Source organism: Bufo gargarizans, chromosome 1 (assembly GCF_014858855.1).
Source record: "Bufo gargarizans isolate SCDJY-AF-19 chromosome 1, ASM1485885v1, whole genome shotgun sequence".
In the NCBI taxonomy this organism is placed as follows: domain Eukaryota; kingdom Metazoa; phylum Chordata; class Amphibia; order Anura; family Bufonidae; genus Bufo; species Bufo gargarizans.
Window position 1 is genome coordinate 584179278 of NC_058080.1, and position 16009 is coordinate 584195286.

The 16009-nt window shown below is 45.8% G+C and overlaps 1 protein-coding gene across 1 annotated transcript in view; it reads right to left on the reverse strand.

Moving 5' to 3' along the window:
* CMKLR1 (chemerin chemokine-like receptor 1) overlaps positions 1-16009 on the reverse strand; it is a 356209-nt gene that overhangs the window by 339245 nt on the left and 955 nt on the right. The window lies entirely within an intron of this gene.

Here is a 16009-nt window from a genome sequence, read left to right on the forward strand (position 1 = left end):
TAGTAGCTATAGCCTGTAATATTATTACGCTCCAAAAATACATCCAGGCTCCTATTGAATTCCTTTATTGTACTCACCATAACCATCTCCTCAGGCACAGAGTTACATAGTCTCACTGCTATTACTGTAAAGAATCCTTTTCTATGTTTGTGTACAAACCTTCTTTCCTCCAGACGCAGAGGATGTCCCCTCGTCACAGTCACAGTCCTGGGGATAAATAGATGATGGGATATATGTCTATACTAACCCCTGATATATTTATACATATTAATTAGATCTCCCCTCAATCGTCTTTTTTCTAAAGTGAATAAACCCTCATTTTGATAATCTTTCAGGGTACTGTAGTTGTCCCATTCCAGTTATTACTTTAGTTGCCCTCCTCTGGACACTCTCCAGTTCTGCTATGTCTGTTGTTTGCAGGAGCCCAGAACTGTACACAGTACTCCATGTATGGTCTGACTAGCGATTTGTAAAGTGGTAGGACTATGTTCTTATCACAGGCATCTATGCCCCTTTTGATACAACCCATTATCTTATTGGCCTTGGCAGCAGCTGCCTGACACTGGTTTTTGCAGCTTAGTTTGCTGTTTATTAAAATTCCTAGATCCTTTTCCATGTCAGTGTTAACGAGTGTTTTACCATTTAGTATGTACGGATGACTTGCATTATTCCTTCCCATGTGCATAACTTTACATTTGTCAGTGTTGAACCTTATCTGCCACTTATCTGCTCAAGCCTCCAATCTATCCAGATCCCTCTGTAGGAGTATACTGTCCTCTTCAGTGTTAATTACTTTACACAGTTTAGTGTCATCTGCGAAAATGTATACCTTACTATGCAAGCCTTCTACAAGATCATTAATAAATATATTGAAGAGAATAGGGCCCAATACTGACCCCTGAGGTACCCCACTAGTGACAGTGACCCAATCTGAGTGTGTACCGTTAATAACCACCCTCTGTTTTCTATCATTGAGCCAGTTACTTACCCACATACAGACGTTTTCTCCCAGTCCGAGCATTCTCATTTTATATACTAACCTTTTATGTGGTACAGTGTCAATTGCTTTGGAGAAGTCCAGATATACAACATCCATTGATTCGCCGCTGTCAAGTCTCGAACTTACCTTCTCATAAAAACAGATTAAATTAGTTTGGCATGACCGATCCCTCACGAAGCCATGCTGATATGGCGCTATTTGCTTATTTCCGTTGAGATGCTCTAAGATAGCATCTCTCAGAAAACCTTCAAGCAGTTTACCCACAACAGATGTTAAACTTACCGGCCTGTACTGTAGTTTTCAGGTTCTGTTTTTGTAGTCACACATTGTAATGGCGAAGGCAAAAAAACTCTCCCTTTTTGAACGTGGTCGGGTTGTTGAACTGCATAAACAGGGTCTCTCACAGCACGCCATTGCTGCTGAGGTGGGACGCAGTAAGACAGTCATTTGGAACTTCTTAAATGATCCTGAGGGTTATGGAACAAAAAAGTCAAGTGGAAGACCAAAAAAACTTAATCAGCACTGAGCCGGAGGATCCAATTGGCTGTCTGTCAAGACACTGGATAATCCCCAACCCAAATTAAGGCCCTTTCTGGTGCTGACTGCAGCCCCATAACCATCAGGCGGCATATTGAGACTGAAGGTCTTCAAAAACAAAAAACGTCTTCAAAGACCTTGTCTCCTTGAACGCCACAGAACTGCTCGTTTGGACTTTGCAAGAGAGCACTAAACATGGGACATTCAAAGGTGGAATAAAGCATTATTCTCTGATGAGAAAAAATTTAACCTTGATGGTCCTGATGTTTTCTAACGTTACTGGCATGACAAGAAGATCCCACCTGTGATGTTTTCTACGCGCCACAGTGGAGGGATCGCCATAATGGTCTGGGGTGCTTTTTCCTACAGTGGAACAATTGAGCTTCAGAAAGTGCAGGGGCGTAAAACGGCCACTGGCTATGTCCAGATGTTGCAGAGAGCATTCCTCATGACTGAGGGCCCTCGTCTGTGTGGTAACAACTGGGTTTTTCAACAGGACAACGCTACAGTACACAATGCCCGCAAGACAAGGGACTTCTTCCAGGAGAACCAGCACTCTTTTGGCCCATCCTGCATGTTCCCCTGATCTAAATCCAATTGAGAACCTTTGGGGATGGATGGCAAGGGAAGTTTACAAAAATGGACACCAGTTCCAGACAGTAGATGGCCTTCGTGCGGCCGTCTTCACCACTTGGAGAACTGTTCCCACTCACCTCATGAAAACGCTTGCATCAAGCATGCCGAAACAAATTTTTGAAGTGATAAACTATAACAGCGGAGCTACTCATTATTGAGTTCATGTTTGGAGTTTGGATTTCTGTTTAGTTTTTTTTTTGGTGTGTGGTCCTAAACTTTTGATCAGCTGAAAAACAGCCTGTTTCAGTTTATTCGTTGTTTTCATTAAATTAAATTGAATGCTCAAAACATGTTTAGTCTCACTCCCATTTCTTCTTGATGAAGCTCTACTTGGAACCTTGTTAAGATCCAGCCATGCTAAATATGATTTTTTTTGTCATTTTTACAAGTGGTCTTATTGATATATATATATATACAGTACAGACCAAAAGTTTGGACACACCTTCTCATTCAAAGAGTTTTCTTTATTTTCATGACTATGAAAATTGTAGATTCACACTGAAGGCATTAAAACTATGAATTAACACAAGTGGAATTATATACATAAAAAAGTGTGAAACAACTGAAAATATGTCATATTCTAGGTTCTTCAAAGTAGCCACCTTTTGATTTGATTACTGCTTTGCACACTCTTGGCACTCTATTGATGAGCTTCAAGAGGTAGTCACCTGAAATGGTCTTCCAACAGTCTTGAAGGAGTTCCCAGAGAGGCTTAGCACTTGTTGGCCCTTTTGCCTTCACTCTGCGGTCCAGCTCACCCCAAACCATCGCGATTGGGTTCAGGTCCGGTGACTGTGGAGGCCAGGTCATCTGGCACAGCACCCCATCACTCTCCTTCATGGTCAAATAGCCCTTACACAGCCTGGAGGTGTGTTTGGGGTCATTATCCTATTGAAAATAAATGATGGTCCAACTAAACGCAAACCGGATGGAATAGCATGCCTCTGCAAGATGCTGTGGTAGCCATGCTGGTTCAGTATGCCTTCAATTCTGAATAAATCCCCAACAGTGTCACCAGCAAAGCACCCCCACACCATCACACCTCCTCCTCCATGCTTCACGGTGGGAACCAGGCATGTAGAGTTGAGCGAACACCTGGATGTTCGGGTTCGAGAAGTTCGGCCGAACTGCCCGGAAATGTTCGGGTTCGGGATCCGAACCCGACCCGAACTTCGTCCCGAACCCGAACCCCATTGAAGTCAATGGGGACCCAAACTTTTCAGCACTAAAAAGGCTGTAAAATAGCCCAGGAAAGGGCTAGAGGGCTGCAAAAAGCAGCAAAATGTAGTTAAATCCCCTGCAAACAAATGTGCATAGGTAAATGAATAAAAATAAAATAAATAAAAATTAACCAATATCAATTGGAGAGAGGTCCCATAGCAGAGAATCAGGCTTCATGTCACCCACCACTGGAACAGGCCACTGTCAGATATTTAGACCCCGGCACCCAGACAGAGGAGAGAGGTCCCATTGCAGAGAATTAGGCTTCATGTCATAGCAGAGAATCAGGCTTCACGTCACCCACCACTGGAACAGGCCATTGTCAGATATTTAGGCCCCGGCACCCAGACAGAGGAGAGAGGTCCCATAGCAGAGATTCAGGCTTCATGACATAGCAGAGAATCAGGCTTCACGTCACCCAAAACTGGAACAGTCCATTGTCAGATATTTAGGCCCCGGCAGCCAGACAGAGGAGAGAGGTCCCATAGCAGAGATTCAGGCTTCATGTCATAGCAGAGAATCATTTTCACGTCACCCAAAACTGGAACAGTCTATTGTCAGATATTTAGGCCCCGGCACCCAGACAGAGGAGAGAGGTCCCATAGCAGAGATTCAGGCTTCATGTCATAGCAGAGAATCAGGCTTCACGTCACCCAAAACTGGAACAGTCCATTTTCAGATATTTAGGCCCCGGCACCCAGACAGAGGAGAGAGGTCCCATAGCAGAGATTCAGGCTTCATGTCAGCAAAGAATCAGGCTTCATGTCATAGCAGAGAATCAGGCTTCATGTCACCCAAAACTGGAAAAGTCCGTTGTCAGATATTTAGGCCCCGGCACCCAGACAGAGGAGAGAGGTCCCATAGCAGAGATTCGGGCTTCATGTCATAGCAGAGAATCAGGCTTCATGTCATAGCAGAGAATCAGGCTTCATGTCATAGCAGAGAATCAGGCTTCACGTCACCCACCACTGGAACAGGCCATTGTCAGATATTTAGGCCCCGGCACCCAGACAGAGGAGAGAGGTCCCATAGCAGAGATTCAGGCTTCATGTCATAGCAAAGAATCAGGCTTCATGTCATAGCAGAGAATCAGGCTTCATGTCATAGCAGAGAATCATTTTCACGTCACCCACCACTGGAACAGGCCATTGTCAGATATTTAGGCCCAGGCACCCAGACAGAGGAGAGAGGTCCCATAGCAGAGATTCAGGCTTCATGACATAGCAGAGAATCAGGCTTCATGTCATAGCAGAGAATCAGGCTTCACGTCAACCAAAACTGGAACAGTCCATTGTCAGATATTTAGGCCCCGGCACCCAGACAGAGGAGAAGGGTCCCATAGCAGAGATTTCGCTTCATGTCATAGCAGAGATTCCGCTTCATGTCATAGCAGAGATTCCGCTTCATGTCATAGCAGAGAATAATGCTTCATGTCACCCAACACTGGAACAGGCCACTGTCAGATATTTTTAGGCCCCGGCACCCAGACAGAGGAGAGGTTCATTCAACTCTGGGTTGCCCCGCAATATAATGGTAAAATGAAAATAAAAATAGGATTGAATGAGGAAGTGCCCTGGAGTACAATAATATATGGTTAAGGGGAGATAGTTATAAATGTTTAATCTGCACAAGGGATGGACAGGTCCTGTGGGATCCATGCCTGGTTCATTTTTATGAACGTCAGCTTGTCCACATTGGCTGTAGACAGGCGGCTGCGTTTGTCTGTAATGACGCCCCCTGCCGTGCTGAATACACGTTCAAACAAAATGCTGGCCGCCGGGCAGGCCAGCACCTCCAAGGCATATAAGGCTAGTTCTGGCCACGTGGACAATTTGGAGACCCAGAAGTTCAGTACGTGGAGGGGTGTGCACACGTACTGTTCCACCATGTTAGTGAAATGTTGCCTCCTGCTAACACGTTCCGTATCAGGTGGTGGTGCAGTTAGCTGTGGCGTGTTGACAAAACGTTTTTACATCTCTGCCATGCTAACCCTGCCCTCAGAGGAGCTGGCCGTGACACAGCTGCGTTGGCGACCTCTTGCTCCTCCTCTGCCTTCGCCTTGGGCTTCCACTTGTTCCCCTGTGACATTTGGGAATGCTCTCAGTAGCGCGTCTACCAATGTGCGCTTGTACGCGCACATCTTCCTATCATGCTCCAGTGCAGGAAGTAAGGTGGGCACATTGTCTTTGTACCGGGGATCCAGCAGGGTGGAAACCCAGTAGTCCGCACACGTTAAAATGTGGGCAACTCTGCTGTCATTGCGCAGGCACTGCAGCATGTAGTTGCTCATGTGTGCCAGGCTGCCCAGAGGTAAGGACAAGCTGTTCTCTGTGGGAGGCGTATCGTCATCGTCCTGCGCTTCCCCCCAGCCACGCACCAGTGATGGGCCCGAACTGCGTTGGGTCCACCCCGCTGTGAACATGCTTCATCCTCATCCTCCTCCTCCTCATCCTCGTCCTCTTCGTCCTCCAGTAGTGGGCCCTGGCTGGCCACATTTGTACCTGGCCTCTGCTGTTGCAAAAAACCTCCCTCTGAGTCACTTCGAAGAGACTGGCCTGAAAGTGCTAAAAAGGACCCCTCTTCCTCCTCCTCCTCCTCCTGGGCCACCTCCTCTTCCATCATCGCCCTAAGTGTTTTCTCAAGGAGACATAGAAGTGGTATTGTAACGCTGATAACGGCGTCATCGCTACTGGCCATGTTGGTGGAGTACTCGAAACAGCACAACAGGGCACACAGGTCTCGCATGGAGGCCCAGTCATTGGTGGTGAAGTGGTGCTGTTCCGCAGTGCGACTGACCCGTGCGTGCTGCAGCTGAAACTCCACTATGGCCTGCTGCTGCTCGCACAGTCTGTCCAGCATGTGCAAGGTGGAGTTCCACCTGGTGGGCACGTCGCATATGAAGTGGTGAGCGGGAAGGCCGAAGTTACGCTGTAGGGCAGACAGACGAGCAGCGGCAGGATGTGAACGCCAGAAGTGCGAACAGACGGCCCGCACTTTATGCAGCAGCTCTGACATGTCGGGGTAGTTGTGAATGAACTTCTGCCCCACCAAATTCAGCACATGCGCCAGGCAAGGGATGTGCGTCAAACCGGCTAGTCCCAGAGCTGCAACGAGATTTCGCCCATTATCGCACACCACCAGGCCGGGCTTGAGGCTCACCGGCAGCAACCACTCGTCGGTCTGTTGTTCTATACCCCGCCTCCTGTGCGGTGTGGGGACTGTCCCCCAAACATATGAGTTTCAGAATGGCCTGCTGACATTTACCCCAGGCTGTGCTGAAGTTGGTGGTGAAGGTGTGTGGCTGACTGGATGAGCAGGTGGAAGAAGAGGAGGAGGAAGCCGAGTAGGAGGAGGAGGCAACAGGAGGCAAAGAATGTTGCCCTGCGATCCTTGGCGGCAGAAGGACGTGCGCCAAACAGCTCTCCGCCTGGGGCCTAGCTGCCACTACATTTACCCAGTGTGCAGTTAGGGAGATATAGCGTCCCTGGTCGTGCTTACTGGTCCACGTATCTGTGGTTAGGTGGACCTTGCCACAGATGGCGGTGCGCAGTGAACACTTGATTTTATCAGATACTTGGTTGTGCAGGGAAGGCACGGCTCTCTTGGAAAAGTAGTGGCGGCTGGGAACAACATACTGTGGGACAGCAAGCGACATGAGCTGTTTGAAGCTGTCTGTGTCCACCAGCCTGAATGACAGCATTTCATAGGCCAGTAGTTTAGAAATGCTGGCATTCATGGCCAGGGATCGAGGGTGGCTAGGCGGGAATTTACGCTTTCTCTCAAATGTTTGTGAGATGGAGAGCTGAACGCTGCCGTGTGACATGGTTGATCTGCTTGGTGACGGAGGTGGAGGTGTTGGTGGTACATCCACTGTTTGCTGGGCGGCAGGTGCCAACGTTCCTCCAGAGGCAGAGGAAGAGGCCGAGGCGGCAGCAGCAGAAGAGGCCGAGGCGGCAGCATCAGAAGAGGTAGCAGAGGGAGCCTTAGTGAGTTCCCTGTTTTGAAGGTGTTTACTCCACTGCAGTTCATGCTTTGCATGCAGGTGCCTGGTCATGCAGGTTGTGCTAAGGTTCAGAACGTTAATGCCTCGCTTCAGGCTCTGATGGCACAGCGTGCAAACCACTCGGGTCTTGTCGTTAGCACATTGTTTAAATAAGTGCCATGCCAGGGAGCTCCTTGAAGCTGCCTTTCGCGTGCTCGGACCCAGAAAGTCGGCGGTCAGTAGCAGGCAGAGTCTCTTGGCGGCGGGTGTTCTGCTTTTGCCCACTGCTCCCTCTTTTGCTACGCTGTTGGCTCGGTCTCACCACTGCCTCTTCTTCCGAACTGTGAAAGTCAGTGGCACGACCTTCATTCCATGTGGGGTCTAGGACCTCATCGTCCCCTGCATCGTCTTCCACCCAGTCTTCCTCCCTGACCTCCTGTTCTGTCTGCACACTGCAGAAAGACGCAGCAGTTGGCACCTGTGTTTCGTCATCATCAGAGACGTGCTGAGGTGGTATTCCTATGTCCTCATCATCAGGAAACATAAGTGGTTGTGCGTCAGTGCATTCTATGTCTTCCACCGCTGGGGAAGGGCTAGGTGGATGCCCATGGGAAACCCTGCCAGCAGAGTCTTCAAACAGCATAAGAGACTGCTGCATAACTTGAGGCTCAGACAGTTTCCCTGATATGCATGGGGGTGATGTGACAGACTGATGGGCTTGGTTTTCAGGCGCCATCTGTGCGCTTTCTGCAGAAGACTGGGTGGGAGATAATGTGAACGTGCTGGATCCACTGTCGGACACCCAATTGACTAATGCCTGTACCTGCTCAGGCCTTACCATCCTTAGAACGGCATTGGGTCCTCCAAATATCACTGTAAATTATGGCGGCTACTGGGACCTGAGGTAGTTGGTTCACTAGGACGTGTGGCTGTGGCAGAACGGCCACGTCCTCTCCCAGCACCAGAGGGTCCACTAACACCACCACGACCATGTCCGCGTCCCTTACTAGATGTTTTCCTCATTGTTACCGTTCACCACAATAAGAAAAACATTATTTGGCCCAATGTATTGAATTCAAATTCAGGCCTTTTATTACAGACACCTAACACTATCTGGCTATCTATTTAGGTACCGTATTACACTAATAAAGGCACAGCAGTAACGACAGATTTAGCTGAATATAAATTGTAGGCCTAGTATTTAGGCCCTGGATGACAGGTATACGTTTACGGACAGAATTAGACTTGGAAATGTACGGTAGCGTGTGAAGTTATTGAGGATGACCCTATCCGCACCTTCAATCTAATATACCCTTTTATGGATAGATTTAAACTTGGCCTGATACAGCAGAAACCACTGATTTAGGGAATTGCTAAGTTGGGAATTGTATTTCAACCCAGAACAAAAACTGTGCTTTGGCAGACACTAAATGAATTGACCAGCCACAGCAATAAACACAGATTTAGCTGAATATAAATTTTAGGCCTATTATTTAGGCGCTGGATGACAGGTATACGTTTACGGACAGAATTAGACTTGGAAATGCACAGTAGCGTGTGAAGTTATTGAGGATGACCCTATCAGCACCTTCAATTTAATATACCCTTTTATGGATCGATTTAAACTTGGCCTGATACATCAGAAACCACTGATTTAGGGAATTGCTAAGTTGGGAATTGTTTTTCAACCCAGAACAAAAATATATCCTTTGCCAGACAGCAGATAGTATTACAATTGGCTAGCCACAGCTGAAACACCAGATTTAGGGTACTGCTATTTTGGCAATTGTATTTCACCCCTCAATAAAATAGCAAGCACAGCCAAGCCCCTGATGTAGTTGTAACGGACCGTTTCAGCAGACAAGGGGTTAAAATCCGTTTAGGCGATATGCCCCTTTCCGAGAGACAGGCACAGCTACTGCAGAACACCAACCTCCCGAACTGGATACAAGATAGCACTCCAAACTGGAACCTCGCAAATAGCTGTCAGCAGACGAACAGGAAAAGCGTACAGTCAGCTTACACTCCTGGCAATCAGTCTCCAACAGCATACAGGGAATCCCCCCCAATAACGAGACAAGGCTCCGTCTTGAGGGTCAGCAGTGGTCTGATGTGCTGGCACACCCAGCCTGGTTTTTATTACAGTTTTGCAAATACAGAACAGATACAACACATCCCCACAATGCATCATGGTTTCCTCCTCTCTGTCCCAGAGACAACCGAAGGCATTCCAATTATCTCTCAGGACAAAGGGAGTTCACCAATACACATGTGGAGACAACAGGACAGACATAACCATTTACACACACAATGGGACAATGGGACAATAGAACCACACCCAGCATATTCCTCCCAAGCTGACAAGTTACACTTATTATAAATTGTTACAACTTTGTGAGGTTACATTGTCCATACATATAACTTACATCAATTTAAACAGTATAACTTGGGGGACAAACCTATCCAAAATTCACTTGAATAGGTTCAGGGGTTCAAAAGTTAGCATGGGCCATAATCCTGAGGCAAGAGGCCTTCAAACAGCCCCCTCCAAAACCCCGTGGCGAGGTTGGTTTCGCCACAGTAGTATATAGCAAAAAAAAACAAAAACACTATTGATGGTTAAATGGACTTGGTGGCAGCTTGTGCTGGCGCACCACAAGACACTAAATGGCCGCCGATAACCCCAGAAAAAAGTGATCGAAAAACGCTCTGGGCAGCCTAAAAACAGTGAGCAATTGAATAGCAGAAGATGAATGATTCACAGCTGTAGATTGATCACTTCATTAAGTGTTTTTGCTGAGTAAATCCCTGTCTAGTGCCTAATCTCACCCTAACAGCAGCAGCTGCATCCTCTCCCTACACTGATCAGAGCAGAGTGACGTGCGGCACTACGTGACTCCAGCTTAAATAGAGGCTGGGTCACATGCTGCACTGGCCAATCACAGCCATGACAATAGTAGGCATGGCTGTGATGGCCTCTTGGGGCAAGTAGTATGACGCTTGTTGATTGGCTGCTTTGCAGCCTTTAAAAAAGCGCCAAGAAAGCGCCGAACACCGAACCCGGACTTTTACGAAAATGTTCGGGTCCGTGTCACGGACACCCCAAAATTCGGTACGAACCCGAACTATACAGTTCGGGTTCGCTCATCCCTACCAGGCATGTAGAGTCCATCCGTTCACCTTTTCTGCGTCGCACAATGACACGGTGGTTGAAACAAAAGATCTCAAATTTGGACTCATCAGACTAAAGCACAGATTTCCACTGGTCTAATGTCCATTCCTTGTGTTTTTTTAGCCCAAACAAGTCTCTTCTGCTTGTTGCCTGTCCTTAGCAGTGGTTTCCTAGCAGATATTCTACCATGAAGGCCTGATTCACACAGTCTCCTCTTAACAGTTGTTCTAGAGATGTGTCTGCTGCTAGAACTCTGTGTGGCATTGACCTGGTCTCTAATCTGAGCTGCTGTTAACCTGCGATTTCTGAGGCTGGTGACTCGGATGAACTTATCCTCCGCAGCAGAGGTGACTCTTGGTCTTCCTTTCCTGGGGCGGTCCTCATGTGAGCCAGTTTCTTTGTAGCGCTTGATGGTTTTTGTGACTGCACTGACCTTCATTTCTTAAAGTAATGATGGCCACTTGTTTTTGTTTACTTAGCTGCTTTTTTCTTGCCATAATACACATTTTAACAGTCTATTCTGTAGGACTATCAGCTGTGTATCCACCTGACTTCTCCACAACGCAACTGATGGTCCCAACCCCATTTATAAGGCAAGAAATACCACTTATTAAACCTGACAGGGCACACCTGTGAAGTGAAAACCATTTCAGGTGACTACCTCTTGAAGCTCATCAAGAGAATGCCAAGAGTGTGCAAAACAGCAATCAAAGCAAAAGGTGGCTACTTTGAAGAACCTACAATATGACATATTTTCAGTTGCTTCACACTTTTTTGTTATGTATATAATTCCACATGTGTTAATTCATAGTTTTGATGCCTTCAGTGTGAATCTACAAGTTTCATAGTCATGAAAATAAAGAAAACTCTTTGAATGAGAAGGTTTGTCCAAACTTATGGTCTGTACTATAAATATATATATATATATATATATATATATATATATATAATACAACTGTCTTCCTTTTGTCATCAACTTAGGACAAATCAGGATCTCTTGTTAGCTTTTTAATGGAATCTCCTCCATTATAGATCCTAACTTGATTACATAAATAAATTAGACTGTTTATCAGAGTAGTATAAATATTTTGACAGTAGTACATGGATGCTTAGAGGCCATTAGAACAGAAGGTGCTGCTGTAGAGTGGCTCTCCATTCTGGCTGGGGGCCTGAGGTAGGAACCCACTCTAGGATTCCCATATTCCCTAAGAGGGAATAGGAACTGGTCAGAAATAAAACTATTCTATAAAGTTAAATAAAATGTCCAAATACCAATTTCAGAATGACTTTCAGAAGAGTTGACAAATGAGCACTGGGGGATTCAGAAGTTATTTATCATCACAATACGTGATCCTTTCACAATAAAGAATATGAAAAAATGGCCAATTTAGCCACCCCTTTAAATGACAATTACAGCTCACAACCACAGCAACATATTTGGAGTTGTTAATTATAGAGCATTATACCAATAAACAACAAATTAACCAAGTAGAATAATTGGAGCAGATTTACAATAGAAAATATGCCATATCTCTTTCACTGTATGGGGAACAGTGATGGCTACGCCCAAAACTTCTAAGAATCCTTTGCTCAAGAACATGTTCAAAACTCTCTAATAAACACCCCACTGCCATACTTGCTTTCAACTTAATCTATTCATACCACCTACCCTAACAGTCTTCCAATCCCCCCCCCCCCCCCCCCAGACTGCGAATGCAAAAAATATGGTGCCAGACATAACTGTCTGATCAACAATTTCCAGCATTTTTCCTCGCTTTTCAAATAAAATGAGTTTCTGGAGGAAATACAGTATGCTCATCCCCTTTTTGAAAACTTTATCTGCATGTACTGCACCTTCCATTCCAACTTTTTATCTACACGCACACACAATTATTTACAGTATGAGTCTTATTAGACAGGTAAATATTTATTCATTAAATGGAGTCTGTGGATACTTTGCACATATTAAATTGTCATCATCAAATATAAAGTTTAAATGATACATGATCTTTCCTCCCATGTTTCACTGTAAGACAGCCTAGCTTCATTTCCTGGCCTAGGCATGAACAATCAGTTCATGATTCAGTTTTGATGCAGCTGTCCAAAGTGGGCAATGTAAGGTGCATGCCTGGGCCCAGCAGTGAAGTGAGCTGGCGCAGGATTTCAGAGAGAAGAGTAAGGACTGGGCTTACAGTGAAACGAGAGATCAACAGCAGGCTCCGAAGTGCATGGAAACTTGCATCAGTGGTGAACGCCACTGGAGACTTGCAAGTCATTAGCATATATCATATATATCACCTACAGCACAGTGATAACCATAGGCGTGCGCACGGGGTGTGCCGGGTGTGCCTGGGCACACCCTAATCACACCTCTGTGCTCCTGCACTGCCGCCTGCCGCAGCTGCCTAGCCTCTTGAGCCCTGGCTGCCAGCCCCGGCTGCACAGCTTCAATGACACCTCAGATTCTCACATCTGCTCGACTGACGAGTACGACTGCTCCTGTGCTCCGTGGCCCAGCGGCAGGTCACGTAACGTCACTCACTCCGACGTCATGCGCCTGCTCCGCTTGCTTCATTAATAAAGTGGGAAGAGCAGGAGCGTGCGGCGTTACGGAGTGGGTGACGTCACATTACGTTGCCGCCGGCCTGGTTTGAATGTTTGAGAGCCTGCCCGCCCAGTGATTGTGTCTGTGAAAAAGAAAAAGTGTGAATACTAGCTGGAGTCCCAGTAAGTTAGTAATAGAGATAGTAGTACAACTTGGTAAAAGTTGTGGGTCACTCGCTGTCAGGGACATTGTTATGGGGGGGGTGGATCTGTGGATGATGACACATATATAGCACAAGATGCTGCTATATATGTGTCATTCACAGATCCCCCCCTAGCCCCCCATAACAGTGTCATCCACAGATCCCCCCCGCATCTGTGTCAGATTCCACACAGATGCCCTTATAACAGTGCCATCCACAGATAACCCATTAATAGACTGTTAAGGGGATATCTGTGGATGACACTGTTATGGGGGGGGGTCTGTGGATGATACTGTTATGGGGGGGATCTGTGGATGACACACTGTTAATAACAGTGCATCATCTACAGATGCCCCCATAACAGTGCATCATCCACAGATGCCCCCATAACAGTGTCATCCACAGATGCCCCTATAATAGTGTCATCCACAGATACCACTATAACAGTGTCATCCACTGATGCCCATAACAGTGGAGTGTCATCTACAAATGCCCATAACAGTGCGTCATCTACAAATGCCCATAACAGTGCGTCATCCACAGATGCCCCCATAACAGTGTCATCCACAGATCCCCCATAACAGTGTCATCCACAGATCCCCCATAACAGTGTCATCCACAGATCCCCCATAACAGTGTCATCCACAGATCCCCCATAACAGTGTCATCCACAGATCCCCCATAACAGTGTCATCCACAGATCCCCCATAACAGTGTGTCATCCACAGATCCCCCATAACAGTGTGTCATCCACAGATCTCCCATAGCAGTGCACCTGCGCACTGAGGAGAGACTGAAAGGAGGGGAAGATCCGCGGAAGCAAGCAGAGGACAGCACAGCAGAAGACTGAATAGCTTCTTTTGTAAGTAATTTATTTTATTATAGTGCTGAAACTGCTTTAAACGCTAAAGAAAAGTTTTGGAAAGTGTTTCTCTCTTTCTCAGGTCTGAAGCAATACTGAGGAAGAAAGGAAAACTCTTGAAAGCTTGTCTTTTAAATATTAGGATAGTACAATAAAAAGGTATCCCTGCAGACCGCAATACTCTCCTATTTTGTAATCTTCTTTATATATACTTATTTTGCTTTTTTCAGTAGTATAATTAAGTGGTGAAAATTATTAGTGCCCCCAACATTTTTGACTATGATATCTTATGTGCCCCCCCTATATATTGTTCCTAGAGTCGCCACTGCACAGAGTCAAGGTAACACTAGGGTGAGGCCCGGCCTGTGTGTGTATGTATATAATATTATATATATATATATATATATATATATACATACACAAGTGCACACCCTAATGCAATAGGCTGCGCATGCCTATGGTGATAACAGTTTAATATGTGTAAAGTAGGTGACAGACTCCCCAAGCCGCAAGCAACAATTTAGCAATAGTGTGCGTTGAGGGAAACGCTGCACACTACTCACCCTCCCCTGATCTTCTTCCGAGCCCCGCTCTGCATTGTGTCCTGACAGCTAACAGTGTCAGGACATAGTGCAGATAGGCACGCGCCAGACCTGATGCAATGTCAGGTCACAGTGCTGCACCGGCTAAAAGAAGATCAGGGAGCAGTGGTTGACTGGCAGCGTCGTCTGGAGCAAGCAGTGTTTGTTTATTTATTTATGTCTGATCTGAGGTCTGATGGAGGTCCAATCTGAGGCTGATGGGGTCTGTTTTGGGGCTGATAGGGTCTGTTCTGGAGCTGATAGGGGTCTGATCTGAGGGTGATTGGGGTCTGATCTGAGGCTGAGGGAGCTTGGGGCTCTGATATTGGGGTCTGTCTTGAGGTCTGATGAAGCATGCGGGTCTGATCTGAGTCTGATGGGGGTCTGATCCGAGGCTGATGGAGGTTGGGGGCAAAAGGAAGACAGTTGTATAATATATATATATATATATATATATATATATATATTCATAAAAAAAAAATATATATATATATATATATATATATATATATCTGTATACAGTCCTGATCAAAAGTTTAAGACCATCTGAGGGAGTTCGGGGATCTGATATTGGGGTCTGATATGACGTCTGATGAAGCATAGGGGTCTGATCTGAGGTCTGATGTAAAAAAAAAAATCTTATATTCCTCCTCAAAACTCTAGGTACATCTTATAGTCTTATAGAAAATGCTGTAATTATTTATTTTGTCCACATTGAGGACTAAACTATTAATTTGACACCATTCCAGGAAAAAATCCACTAATATCCTATAATGTAAATCACCTCTCCCCTCAGTGATGCCAAAACAACAAAATCATCTGAGAACTTCTGCAGATAACACAAATCAGTACTGTATTAGAAATCCACAATGTACAGAAAAAACTAAAACAGTGACAGAACTGTTCTCGGGGGCTGCTCTAATGCTACATAACTAAGTGTCAGAAATACACATTTATCAATGAACAAACTGCAGTATGTTCACCAAATAATTTGAAGAATCAAATAATTTAATTCTTACTACAATGCTCTTTCCTCCCAGATACCAACCCAACTTTCGGTTTATTTGAAAAAAGTAGTCATACACATGCATGTTCTACTCAGGAAGTGGCTTATATCCTGGGAGAACAAAATCATCATCATCTGTACACATTACAGTGGGAACGACGGCTTTGGTCAACACAACATACAATATGTGTATATGGGGGGCTTAAACAGAGACCAACCATAGCTGGCATATCACTCAATACCAGCCTTTTTCAGCACTTTCATG